At 38.7% G+C, this 14896-nt stretch overlaps 1 protein-coding gene across 12 annotated transcripts in view; it reads left to right on the plus strand.

Moving 5' to 3' along the window:
- BRSK2 (BR serine/threonine kinase 2) overlaps window positions 1-14896 on the plus strand; it is a 303532-nt gene that overhangs the window by 109656 nt on the left and 178980 nt on the right. The gene's annotated exons all lie outside the window — the stretch shown is intronic.

Raw genomic sequence — 14896 nt, forward strand, 5'->3', positions numbered from 1 at the left:
CTGGTTTGAAGCCTGGGGGTAACTGGTGATTCATCCCTGAGCCAGCACTGTGCTCTCACATGGTGCTGACCACTGTCTTCTGTCTGTGCATGGAGCTGAGAGGATCAGCAATCTCTTAGCTCTTTTGGTTGGGTTTTTTTTTTTTTTTTTGTCTATCTCTCTTCAAATCTTTATTCTGATATTAATTATGGATGTGCTAGAATTTTTCTGGCAGGCATCTTCTTCTCATTGGCTGTAATTAATGTATGTCTTGTCCTTCACACTAAAGAATGCAGACCCAACCTGTCTTAAGCTCTAAGCAGTTGAACAGGTAGATGGATAATATACAAAGATGTCTGTCTTGATGGCTTTCAGCAGAAATCTGGAAGATTCCTGTCTTGGATGCACGTCAGCATCTGGACAGAATTAAACCTGGATTCTGGTTGTCCAAAAATTCCTCTAGAATTTTTGCAGTAGAGCCCTTGCAGAGCAAGGACAGAATTATGTTTTCAACTTTATTCTTTTTACAGGACTCTGTAGTCATTACAGTGTCATAGCTTAAAACAAGACATTGGAAGGACTTTTCTTCAGACAGCAATGCCAGCTAATGTTTTTCCAAAAACTTCTCAAGCTTGAGCTAGACAGTTGTTTGCCTATTTGTTTTTTTGACCACAACAGTGTTATTGGAAAACTAATCTCAAATCTTAGAAACTCTTTCCTTACATGATTTTGAACATCATCTTTACTATTCGCTCTTATTTCTTTATTGCTCATTTATAATACTAACCTATTAAATCAATTAAAATTTGAAAATATGCTAAATCATTTCAAGAAACTTTTACCTTAAGTATCCTAAAAATAGAGAGATCATGATGTCCTTAATTAAATATTCTAAAATATCTTCTTGGACAATTTTTTTCTGCTGCTTTGCTTGAGCTGAAGTGTCTTGGTTTCTTCTTTTCACTAGTGATGCAATCTAAAAGTTGTATGTTTGTTTCAGGTCCTTTTCCTCTGATGTAAAGGCTAGAGGGGCACTAAAATGTTACCTGTAGTGAAGGGACTCTATCCACATTTTTAAAGCATCCTGTTTTAGTCAGGGAAACCCACTGGGAAAAGTCTTTGGAAAACAATTAGTAGAGGAGTACACAGAAAAAGGTTATTCAGATCCAGGAAAAAGCAGGAAAGGCACCATGACTCTTCTCACCAAGAGCTGAAAATAAAACTAGCATTGACCACTGGGTACAGCTGTGTCAGTGGGCACTCACATGGAAACAGCATCCAGTAAATGCCACTGGTAACCTCCCCTTACCCCAGCTCTCTGAGGCCTCTGAACTGGTGGCAGGACAGCAAATACGCTTGAAATAGTCTTATGTGACTGTGAAATAATTAAAAACCTTCTGTTAAGCCCTTCTTCAGTTTAGTACAAAGCAATTTCAAGTTGCTCTGAGTCAGAAGCAAAAAGAATTTTCAGTTCAATAGGACTGTGCTGGTCTCTGCTGCTGTTGATGTGAGCCTGCACTTTGCCTGTGTGCCACAGTCCCTGGGTTCCTCTGCAATTCCCTTCTCCTCCCAACATCTCAAAGCAGGTTGACCCACCACAGTCCATTTGACTTTTCTCTGCTCCACGTGGTCTGCAAGCACACTATTGTTTCAATTGGATTTTTTTTTTAAATAATCAAGGGTGTTTATACAGCAAAAAGCCTGTGGTGATGGGAGTTCCTGAGGGTTCAGCTGCAATGCAAGTCAGGATTCCTGGCTGCAGGAGGGCAGATTGGAGTGAGAGTGTTTAACTGTTAAAGCAGAATTGCAGGAGGTTTCTGACACTGCACACTCTCTTCTTTCACTTACAGAACTGTACAAATATTGTCAAAAAGTATATTTTGGGTCCTTTTTCAAGTGAGGAAAATCTCTTTAAAGCTGTCTGGAGGTGACATTTTTGACAACAGAAACCTGTATTAGCAGCAAGCACTACTTCCTTATTAAGCTGTTTCTTATTTCCATTAAGTTCTCTTTGCTACTTTCCAGCATCAACTGTTATTCTTCATTTCATAGAAACAAACAAACCTAACATAAATCCCCAAAAGACTTAGAAAAAAATTCCAAATGAATAAAAGAAAAAAAAATTGCAGTAAGATACAGACCCAAAGCACTAGTAATTGAAATCTTCATATGAGGAAGGAAAACTTAAAAAAACCAAACTTGGAATTGTGTCACACAGCGCTATAGTGAGCAAAGATGGCTTTACTTTGGAGAAAGGAACAATTCTTTCTTAGTGCATGTAGCATGTCTAATAGTGCTAATGATAGTGTCTATATCCTGCTGGGTTTTACCATATTAATATTGGCATGCCAGCAGTTCTGGATCCAAAATACTGAGTGTTGTTAATGTGCTGCATCCAGTCTGTAAGTAAATAGTAAATCTCCATGGTTCCTGCTCTCACAAATACGCCATATGAGCACTTGATCTCATTCTCTTTAAATGTAATCTGAAGGTCGCTTTAGATACTTGTTGTATTGACATTTACCTTTTGAAATTTATTATATGGGGATAAAATTCTCTCATGTGGGGAAATAATGTTTTTGGTGTTTTTTTCGAATCACTGAATAGCAAAGAAATGACTGGTTATATCTGTCAGTTCTACCCAACTCAATCTTTCTTTCCTCAGTCAGCAGTCACATTATCATTCCATTACAGTCATGCTGTACCAATGTATTTAAGGTTAAGATGGCATTTTCATTGGCAAATTTGTATTCTCTTTTGTTTAAAACTTTCTCAGAATGATACCTTTCATGCTAAAATATCCATATTTGCTTTTTGCCAAGAAGTCTGAATGGGTAGCAAACTGCTTTTTCTTTAAAACAGCAATGGTGTTTTTCTTTTCTGTGAAGGGGTTTGACTAAAACAGAAAATGTCAGAATTGTGATTCTAACAGGAATGTGATTATAATTCTGAAAGAAGATGGGCATCTTTCCTTTCTGTAAATATGTGTAAAAATTGTTCAGAATCAGATCTTACCTGGTGCTGCACAGCCTTAAACACATAGATCAATGGGTAAGGAATTCCACCGCACTGCCTCTGGTCCAGCATTTCTGAGCCATAAGAGAAGAGGAGTAAAAGTGCATAGGTAAGCCCTGTCCCCATGTGTGCTTGCCACCTTCCCCTTTGGGATGGAGCAATTTCTCAGACTGGGGGGATATATGCAAAAGATTTGCTCTGGTTCTCTATTGGCTATTTTCTGTAACATTTGAGATCTTCAGTAAAAAGGACAACCAAGTACAGGCTATAGGTCTGTGTCTGTATCAAAGTGTTTTGCTGAATGAGGTCTCAGTACCCACTAAAACCTGGCAAAATTTTTCCTTTTACAGTAAGTTTGTCACTGAGTAAATCAAAAGAGGCAAGGAACTGATGGAGAAGGGTAGAATAGTTTGACCTAACAGAATTTCAGATCAAAGAACTTTGTGCAGCCTGATTACATACTTACAGATCTGCTTTGTCTTACTACTTAAAAGCACTGTGGATACTCTTTAGAGGTTAGGCTCTACCACTCATTTGTTGTCTGATAGATGTCAGTGTGGGCTGCTCCAAGTGAAAGGTAAGAGCAAAGGAGTGTGACAGAATGAGATTGTGGTTTGAGCATCTCTGGCTTCTGTTAGTTACAAAAAAAAAAAAAAAAAAAAAAAAAAGCAGAGTTTGTAAACAGTACTTGAGTAAGAAATCTGTAAGGTTTAAAAAGGAGTCTGTTTGTATATGTAGCTTTTGTATCTGATCTCTTGTTTGCAGGTCTCAGAGAGATCTCTTGCCAGGAAAAAAAGGCCATTTTTCTTAGTTCAGTAGGTCCCTTTACTGCTTTTGGATTCATGAATCATGGTTCAATTTCTCGCTGGAATAGATTCTTTACAAAGGAGACTAATCCTTCATGTGATTTTATTTTCTTGGTTACCTTTCAGGATTTTGCTCTGTCCAAACCACACCTTAGCATTTTTATTTTTTATGGATTGAACAAATCTAATTATTATAGATTTGATTATTATGCTTGATTTGGCATTGTAATTCAGAATGTATAGTTTCTGTGGCTTCAACCAGTCCAGCACAAACACTTTGTCCTAGAATTTTATTATTCTTCTCAACAAAAGGTGAGATAGTGTTTCCTATTTCTATTTATTTTTCAGATGCTAGAAAACTGTTTTCAGTGGAAGTAAAAGTGCTAATTTTAGGTTATAAATGCTAATATACCATAGGATCGCTGTTTTATTCTTCAGTGACAATGATTTTTAAAAAATCACCAATCTCTCCGATGTCACAAGTACAGCTTTATTCTCCCTCAATTTTAGACATCAGCTTTCAAGCTTGCAAGGTACAGAAAATTAAGGCAAAATAAAAAAAGCTTAGAAAAATATTGTTTTAATTAAAATCCTGATATTTGCAGTATTAGTTTGACATTGGGACCACAATAGGACAACTAGAGAGTCTGGTAATACGAGAGAAAAGCAAATGGTGTTTAAATTGACAACTGTTTGCTTAGGATTTTTTGAGAGTTTGTTTCCTCTATAGATTTTAGGGAAATAAAGCTACAGAATACATTGTATGAAGAATTGTTCTGCAAGAGTTTTTGGAGCACTCTCAGGCTTATGTCAGAAAAGGTGTTTATACCTGTTCAGACATTTACAATACACAGATTCTGGAGGCACCCAGTCAGGACCATTTTATGGAAAATGAGAGGGAAGGTAAGAAAAGAAACATGACTCTCCTGTGTAAATGGGAGACTGAAACACTGCAAAATCATCACCTACTTGATTGTATTGTCACAGAAAGTAAACAGAGATCTTCAAAGCCCTATTCCATCAGACCTTCTATTGTGCAATTAAATGCAAGATTGGATTTGCCTTTCATAGTAAATATTTAAATAAATCTGCAGAGTAGCCTTGGATGTATTATATTTTTTCATGCATGTAGAAATGGGTGGTGATTATTCACAATTAGAAAGATTTGGAAGATTTTAGTCTATCTCTGTAAAACTGGGAATGCAAAATGTTAAAATTTAGTGTGATATAAACATGACTGTGTCTGCATGCTTTCTTTGTCTAAATTGAGGGGAAAATGATAAATAATCAACTAGCAGCAAGTAAACGGTAAAGCACAGTTTAATCTTGATAGTTTTTCCATTTTGGTAATGTGATGGCTGTAGCAGAAAGCAATTTTAAAAATACAGGTTTCATATCATGACAGTTTTATGGCTAAATTGTTTTGTGGCTTGGAAATGTGCAATAAAAATATTGCATTACATACAAAACCCTAATGTCGCAAGTGAGTCTCAGCCCATCAGGTGTCATAGCAGGAAAAGAGTTTGGTATCTTGCCCTCGTCTGTAGTACACATTTAGAGCAGGTACTAACCTCCAACAGAGACTTGTAGCATCAGAGCAGCTTAGCTACCAATCAAAGAAGTAATTTTGAATATATATAATTATTCTGTCTATGCCAGTGTTTAAAAGAAATTGGTTCATTTTTGGCCAAATGACAATAGATCGGGGGAAAAAAAGAAAAGAAAGCGGATAGCTAAAGCTTCTAGTTCAAAGGAGGATGTTAAACCAGTACAAAATGTTGACATTAGGCTTTGTTGTTTGGTTTTTTTTCCTTTATCAGAGAAACTGAAATGCCCATGGCTGAAAGTTTACCATGTGCAGGTTCTGAAAGTAAGGTGCAATTAGTATTTTTATGCTAAGATTGGAATTGCTAGTACAGTCTACCAAGTCTTTTACTTTTTGACTGAGACATCTCCAAATTCCCATCCCTACTCAAATTTGCCATTGTACCATCATGAAAAAAACCAACTCACGTGTGTTTTAAATACTGATTTATAAATAAGTTTTCTGAAGTCCATTTCTGTTGTAGGTGCTGTTGCTTCATCTGTCTTTGCTCATGCAAAACTTGGCAGTGAATTTTGCCTGTTGGTGATGTTAAATACTCATTTAGGAGTGTTGTACCAGCTGATAACTGGTGCTAGACTGTGGCTGCACAACTTGCAGTTGTTTAAATCAGGAGTGGGAATTTGGATAGATGAACTGTTGTGGATGCTGACTGTTGAGTGACCTATTGTACAATTAACTGTGAGAATTGGGAGGGACCAGATCACAGAGCAAGCTATGACTTGGAAGTATGCCTTGAGATTTCAGGGGCCACTTCACTGCGGCCTCATTGTCACCTAGAGCTTTGTGAAATGCCTGTGATGGTACAAATTTAAAAAGGCAGCAAAGCAGCACTTTATTGCCTTACCTCAAGCTGGGAAGGTGATTCAGAGGATCAGGAGGGATGTGTTTAAAGAGCAGGGTGAGAGAGAGGGTGGTTCAGTCCTGCAGTGCCAGCTGTGTATGGTGTAACCTGACTACAAATGCTTCTGAGAATGTGATGTATGGCTGTCCCTGCGGGCATTTCCAGAAGCTGGCTGCAGGCCTGCCTTTCTCCCTTCATCAGCAGTTAGGGAAACGCACCTCTGGACAAATCTTAATGCTATTCCTGTGCCATCATTACAGTGTGAAGTTACTTAAGGTTCATAACTGTGCTGAGTGAAGCTGTGGCTGCTTCCCTAGACCCAGCTTATGCCATAGGATATATATTGCAACATTAAAACATCAAACAGTTTGATGTTCTGTGAGCTATTTGCTGAAGTAAAAGGCTTAGGGAAAAAAAAAAGAGTTTCAATACTGTGTAGTAATTTTCGTGCTCCATACTTTAGTTCCCGGGGGTGGGAAGTGGTGTCTGAGGCACTCTGCAGTAGTGAGCAGGGATCTCCCCAAGTCTGTGTTGTCAGTTTTTTCTGCTTACCCTAAAGACAAATAAAGAGAAACTGTAGGAATGTGAATCGACTAGATTAAGGGATTTGTTGTGCAGGTAATGCTTTGTGATGCACGAGTCATGCAAAACTTGGTAGCCCAGGTTTTGTTTCCTCTTGGACTGTAGAAAGTGGCCATGTGGAATGACAGGCTTAAATAAACTGCTTGGAAACACATCTTGAATTACCACTTACCTGTCCTGTTGCTTCAGAGCAATTCAGTAACTAAAAGGCGTGGCTGTTAACAACAGAAAATAATCTGGTATGTTACAGAGATAAGAGGAAAAATTTCAGCATGAGTTAGCTGCTTCTTCTGATGTCCTGTGGAACTGTTTTTCAGCATCATCTCTCCCCCTTTTCTGGTGGTGTTAATTCTTGAATCAAGATTGATTTTGCACAGTTTTATCAGCTAAGTTGGCTTCATTCTTGTACATATTGACATCTTTTTGGTGAAAAGTATTGTTAGAGAATCTTCAAGAAAATCTCATTGACTTCTAGATTGACTCATTTAAGATAGAAAAAGAAAGTGAGAGAAAAAGAAAGAAGGAAATCTCATAGGAAAGGAGGACTATGAAGGTAAGAGCTGGGACTCCAGGGGTCCAGATTCTGTTCTTGCCTTGAGCATTGACTTCCCGGGGCGAGTTGCTTTGGCCAAGTCAGCGTATTTCTCTGTCTTCATTTCTCGCTTCTGTAATGGTGAAAGTCACAAATCCCTTCTGATGGGAAAAAACACGAGGATTTATTGATTGTGACTACTGTAAGGAACTGAAATAGCATGCTCTTAAGTATAATAAAAACATAGATAGAAATAAATTAGATGTGCTCCTAACTACACACTAATCTTTGTTGCTAGCTTTAGAGTATGGGCTTGGGCAAATAATCGAATCTTTGTGAGCCTGAGTCTTCTCACCTGTGAAATGAAGGTGAAAATTCATGTGGCTATTCTGGAATTAGTTAAAATCTTTTGAAGAATTTAAGTAGTTTTGCATGCAAAGTAAAATACTATGTTGCTCTGATAGGCTACTGCAATGTATTCTTCATTTTAGATGGAGTTTTACTTGATTAATGAAATTCTTGGAGTTTGAAAAAATGTTTTTTAGTAGCCTCTCTCCTTCAATGAATTGGAAAAGAAAAATGGCATCTACAGCAAATAATTGCTAAATCATTTGATAATAAGAGTAACTTGAGTAATCATTTATGATATATACAAATATTGCATGTATATGCACAGTAAGTTTTCATGCTATAAGCTGCTTATACAGAAGAGTGCCAGTTCAGGAGACCTCAACAGGAAGTTTGTCTCTATTTGGTGCAGAAGTTAGAAACAAGCTTAAGATGAATATGTAAGTAAACATCTGCAATTTCAGTAAATTTGGCTCAGATCCTTACATCCATTCACAGCCTAGGCAGTTTTCCCAGGTTGACTGCTACAACACAGGAAGAGCAAAGTAAAGATACAGTTTCTACTAGGGTTCCATAAGTGCTGGTTTGCTGATGCTTGGGCTGTGACTGTTCGGCTTTTCATTTGACTGAGGTGGTGTAGAAAGTGTTTCCACAATAGTTTTAGCTTCAGGTTGTGAATTGCTCTGAAGGGACAGGAATGGAAGCTGTTCTAGGTCATTTTCTTTTCTCAGGTGATTCCCTGTGTTATGTGCTCCACTGCCGTCATCTGTCCTGTTTCAAAAGGAAGTGAGAAAGACGCCACCTTTTCTGCAGGGAAGTTGTTTTTTCAGTCTGATAGATTTTGCTGTTAGGAAATGGTTCCTGCTACTTAACCTACAAATCTTTTGGCAATTCTATTATGTTAAGCTGAGTTATTACTCCAGGCCATACCAAATAATCATATTTCTTTGCCCCCACTTTGATCTGTTATATTTGAATTTGATTTACAGATTATTTTGAATACAAATAACTGTAAAATGATAGAGTTATTAAACAACTAGGCATCCAGTAGGAGTAAATAATGAAGGCAGAAACATTTCTAAAGCCCTTCTGTGTTATTAGGTGCAATAACACAGGGAGAATGTAATGGGAAACCAAGCTGGAGCCTTCTAATACACCTCAACAGTTTAAATTAAAGATCTTTGAAGCAGAAGGGAGTTAATATAACTGGAAATTGTTGGCCTTCCTCATTCTCCTTTCTTTCCTTGAGTAATGCCTATCATACATCTCCATTCCTTTTTTTCCTACTTCTATTCCTACTTTTTCCTACTTCTCACACCTGTTCAGAAGCTAAGCTGTTGAGCTAGGAAGAATTTACTACCAAGTATAAAATATTTTCTTGTCTGCCCTAATATTTTATGCATTTGTGGTTTGTCCTCTCATCTCTGTAATATAAATAGTAAGACTGCTGCTGCCAGTGATATTTTGTGGACAGCTTTTTTCTGTATAAACAGGATATTGGACAGTTCATCTGTACTAACAGATATTTGTCAAGGCAGGCTTTCACTGTACCTACTGCTGTTGGCTCTATCATGTCCCACTAGGACAACTGTAGATGGAAACCTCGGATAGTATGAAAACCTTTCCTTGTCATGTTTGCTAAAGATTATATTTTAAACCTGTTTGCACGATACTTTGGGTGTTTATAATAAGTTCAGGATGGAAAAACCCCACTAATTCAAACTTCATTACAGTTAGTTCAAGAAGGTAAATAAGATAAATGTAATAATAAGAAATAATATTTCCTTTGGAAACTTTCTTGTCTGACTCTGGCTTTCTTGTATGTCTGTCTGACTGCTGAGGGTGTTGATATTTTGTAAGCAGGATGGTGCCATTTCAAGTGGAAAGCCATAGCATCAGGCTTTTCCCCCATTTTGAATGAAATGGAGTTAAGTATCCGTCACTAATAGACATAGGGAGGGAGCCCTGCTTTATTTCTGGCTGTCACAGGTTATCTGGCCTCTACAACTGAGTGAAATGGTGACAGTGGATTTCAGCCTCACCTCTAAAGGGCAAAGATTTCAAAGCATCCATTTGAGTCTCCGTGCTGGCCTTCCAAAAGTAGCATGTGCTTCCACTGCTGGAAACATGGTGTGTAAGAGTTCTGTGAGAAGTACAACTGTTATTTCCATGTCCAAACACTCTGGCCAGGGCCTGGAGAAGTTCAGAGAGCTCAGGGTATGAACCTTTTCCCACTCCACCCAAAGAAAGAGACCTTTTGTAGAAATTGGAGAGTCTGAGACATGGTCTCTACTCTCTGTACACAATTTTTAATCACTGTAAGCCTTGTTTCTGTTTTGGTTTTTTGTTCACAATGATGATCTGCCCTATGAGGAAGTGTCACCCAAATGACCTGTTTCATTCTCCATCTAACAGCTATATGATTTCAGCATTAGCTGGAATAGCACTGAAATGTGAGGTCCTCTGGAAAATGTTCATTAATCAGGATTTTATTTAAACTGTACATGGCTATTTATAGCATGACAACTGATGTACTTATTTCAGGATTCCTATTACTGTTTCTAGCTGACTACTAGAATAGTTTTTTATAGTACGGCAATGTCTCAGTGTTCATGAAGGGAAATGAGGGCTGTGCTATGTTAGGTGCTGTGTGTGTATTTAATGTCCCTAGTCCTGCCTACGCTGAGGTTCTGCAGCACTTTACCTGCACTTTTCTTCAGCCAGGGTAGGATTCTCCCAGAGAAAGGTAGATGAAAGCTATGCTGGACTGATGATGACTCCACGGGTCCTCGCGTGAATGAGCAGATAGCTTTGGGATTCACATTTCGGTGCCTATCTGGATTTGCTTGTAAATGTCTTGCTTCTCTAAACAGTATTTATTTTGCTAAACTGTTAGGATTTTGGTGTTAATTCTTTTTGGTTTAAAGCATGATTGAAATGAGTTTAGCCTCACTCTGGGTATGACAGTTGTCACAATGTGTCAGTCTCTGTGACACTGGCAGAGGGGAGCAGCACAGAGATACTTGCTCAATGACTGGCACATCATATTTACATGGCTAACCTGTCAAAACTAGTTTCTGCTACCCTCAGCCCTGAAGCACCAACCTGGCTCCTGGGAACTGGGCTTCTATCTTTCTGTCTCGTATTTCATTGCCAAATAGCCTAAGGACAAGCAAAAAATAATTTGGGATTACAAATCATAATTGCTGATCAGGATATAGGAACCTAAGATTTCATATATCCATTTGAGACATTGTTGTGTCATTCAGGAATTGCAGGAACTGGACAGAGAGCTCCCATTTTCTGAAGTGTCCTTACAACTAATGTGGGAAAATTTAAGTTAGGATACTGGCGCGAGTATGGGAAGGTCTGCCCTTAGGTCCAGTGCAATCCAGCTGGGGTTGATCCAGCAATGCTTTTTAGAAAGCTGCTTTCACAAAAGCAGTGCTCACCTTTTTGTGTGTTAGGAGGCACAGTAGAAAGAAGAGCTGTTGTGACATTGTAAGTGTTTTGCCTTCACAGTAGGAGGTTCTTTTAGCATGCTGTAGAAAACATTTCGTACCAGATATAACGTAGACTAAGCTGCTGTTACTTTTCTCTCTTCTCCTTACCCCCTAGCAAAACTAGTCCCTTTGCCTTTCTTAGATTTATCTGCACCTCCTCTTCCTGTGAGAATCTCTCTCAGTTTTAAAAAGTGAGCCCTGATGATCTATACGAAATTGCTTTCCTTTAAACCGAAGCCATCCCTCTATGTAGAGTGCACATACAAATGCCACTCCTTTGTCTATTCAGCTCAAGAAATGCAAGATAGTTCATTAAATCAAATCAGAAATTGTATCTTGCACTCATGCACTCTACCCCTGATTGTCCCAGCTAATGTTACACTGTTGCATTCTACTGACTTCAGAAGGATTGAGGGGTTAAAGCCAATTGCTCACTTGAATTGTTTTGTGGCCATGGACTTGCGCATGTTCCTGCATAAACATGTCTAAATGTTTTGCTGGATCAGGATCTGAATGCTTTCTGCCTTTGCTGGGTCCAGGATCACAGATTTTCAAGTGCCTGTCACTCATGAACTTTAAAATTTGCATTAGAGACACTTAGCAAAGGGACTCCACAGCCCTTTTTATCCCCAGGTCCAGGTGTGTGATCTGGCATAATTTATTTGGCACAGTTTTAGTGACCTATATGAACTTATAAGTCTGAAATAATTTATTTACAGTGAAAGTTAAAATGAAAACTTTTTCAGAATTATTCGTGTCCACTGTTCTTGCTGCCACCTTAGTTTGTGTCAGGAAGAGGTCTGTGAAATGTCACAGTCAAATCACATGAGGGGCTGAGCTCTGCTTTCAGCTGCCCGTGCTGCTGCCAGGCTGCTGTGGTGCTCAGAACTCTCAGGTACCCTGGAGAGTTCCTGGTCTCTGCTCACTCCCTTCAGTGGATCTAAGGTGCAGGGCTCTGTGTCCACCACATCTGACTGCTGAAGATTCATTTGCCAGGGGCTGCAGTGGGAAAATTGTGCTGTGCTCAGGTTGGGTTGGAAGAGTTGTGCGTAAGGAGTGGGCAGAAGTCCCACTGCATTCTTCAAAGAGTTCCTCCTCTGGTTTGTGAGTATCTTTTTGAAGAGGAAAAAAGAACAGCACTGCTACCATAAACATAAATTCTCACAGTGATAATGGAGGTCATTAAGCCTCCAGTGTATTCATTACTGTAAAGAAAAAGCAAAATGTGCATTTATTTTATTTTAAATTAAATTTAGGAAAGCATACAAAAATTGTGTTTTTCAGAGTTCCTTAGGATGTTCTGGACTGATCTGTGTTCATGACTTTATCATATATTTATGAAACCTTTTTGGGGTTAAATCCAGGAAGCCTGAATATATCCTGTGATGTCCAAGAGAAGACAAATAGCACAATTATATACAGGTTGCTTATTTTATATGTATGCAATTTGTTCATGTGTAAGAAAGCAAGGAACAGTGATGAGAAACAGTTTGAAACTATGTGTTTAATTTTGCACCTAGCAGATTGTCATTGTTTTAAGTGCCTAGAGGTCTTTGGCCCTGTCCATGCAGACATGGGCATTATGGTCTGTGAGCCGCCCAGGAGCTTACAGGGAAACAGTCACTGTACTTGATGTCAGTTTCTGGTTCCTGTCAGAGCAGGGGGAATTGGGAAAACAGTAGTTACACTCCTGATCAAGGCTGATTCATTGGCTTGTTCCTATAGTATTTTAACTAATGCTGTCCTTTCCCCAAAGGGGTCTTAGTGGCACAAAGGTGCTGAGCCTTCAGGGCCCCACTTGTCCTCACTGCACTGCCCTCTGTCCCCAGAGACACCCATCCTTAGGGACAGTGTTCCTGAAGGACTGGGAATGCTGCAGGAGAGATGGCTTCCATTGGTGGCTCAGGTCTGTTCTGTCCATCCTTGTGCCCTTGCTGCTCCATATCACCTTTTTGGACAGAAAATGCTGGCCATGTGTATTGCTCCTAAGGGAATCGAGGGGGCAAATTGGGGAATTTATTAGTCTTGCTAGCTGAAGCAAAATTCAAAAGCAGATGGGAATGCATCCTGTGATACTTCAGGCTTATTGCAACAACGGATGAGTGGCGCCTAAGGTTGACAATGTAGGATTCCCTCTGCTCCTTGAGCATATGGCAGAGAAGTGGAGTGTGTTTTGGATAAAAAAGTTGGATTGAATAAAAGTCAGTATTCAGAGGTTTCAGGAATTTTCTATGGGAAATATTGAAAGTGCTGCATGTACTAAGGAAACACATCTGTTTATCTTCAATTAAATGATTTCTTGAGCTTTAAATTACTATGGGCAAACTTAGGAGCTTTGATTTCACTTGTTCCTTTTTCTTTTTTGTTATCATTAATGAAATGTGTGTAGAACTGCAGAATATTGACTTAACGTGCATCCTGTGTTTGTTCAGAATTATTTACTGAGTGATATGCTTGCTGTGGGACAGGGAATACTGAGATGATCAGCTTTTCCAAACCTGGCACAGGTAATTAATTGTGCTAGACAGCAGCATGAGCAAGAGTGCTGTGTCTGCCCAGTTAATTTCTTTGTGTCTCTGGTTGTAATGATGACAGAAAATAACAAACCAATAAATTCTACTAGTAATCTAGATGGCAGAGCTATGCACAGTGTAGTAGTTAGATTGAAGCTCCCTGGGAGACTGGCACAAAGGGAATTTAATGGACATATCAGTAATACAAAAATACCATTGCAATTGCCCAGGTATGCAAAGTGATTTTGACTGCAAGTTGCAAGAGGAAAGCGAAATCTGTATTCTTTTTTGGTTGGCAGCATCTTAGAGCATGGTGATTTTTAAGTTCATGTCTTGGGAGAGGCACATATGACTAAAACAAAATAAAACAAAAAATTGGTAGTACTTTAAAATGCCTAACATGACATTGTTTCCTACTTCACAAAGTTGTAAATTTCTGTGAGAGGTCCAAAGGCCCAGACTTTTCCTTTAGACCTTCTGAATCTGAAACTTGTGCTCAGCTGATTGGGGAAAGTAAGGTTTTCTTTTATAGGGGATCAACTGATAGGGGTGTAACTCTTAACATAAACACAGCTAACCAATATCTGTGGTTTGTGTATTCAGTACAATTTTTATTAATTATGGACTGATTAAATCTCTCAGAAATAATCCATAATAATCTGATACTGATGTCTTCAGTATTGTTTGCTTGCCATCATCCATTAAGAGATGTTGCCAGGAATCCACTGGGGCTCTCAGTGAGGTGAAAAATTAATTCACTGTAAGACTGGCAGCTTGGCTTTTTAGGAATAACTAAATAAACAAAAAATTCGAGAGAACCACCATCGCCTCTGAAATGCTGTGACATTCTATGATGTGGTAAGGAGGCTAAATTTCTCTAGTTATTTATATAGGTGAATGACTCTGACCCAGTGACTAAAAGGTGATACCTTTAGTTTTTGGGTCAAGTAGTCATATATATCTGCAGGGTGAGCAGGCAGGATCTGTCTGCATATTTTTTTTTTCTTGTGTGTGTATGTATTTGTTTACAATCTATCTTTCTAATGAATTTATATCCTTGGAAAAACTGCATCCAAATTGGATGAGACAGGATTATGTGACCTAGATGTTTTCCAGTACTATACTGTGAGGTGGTCAAGAGTTGGAGGACTTGTTTTTGAGTCAAATTACA

This window comes from Vidua chalybeata, chromosome 6, assembly GCF_026979565.1.
Source record: "Vidua chalybeata isolate OUT-0048 chromosome 6, bVidCha1 merged haplotype, whole genome shotgun sequence".
In the NCBI taxonomy this organism is placed as follows: Eukaryota; Metazoa; Chordata; class Aves; order Passeriformes; family Viduidae; genus Vidua; species Vidua chalybeata.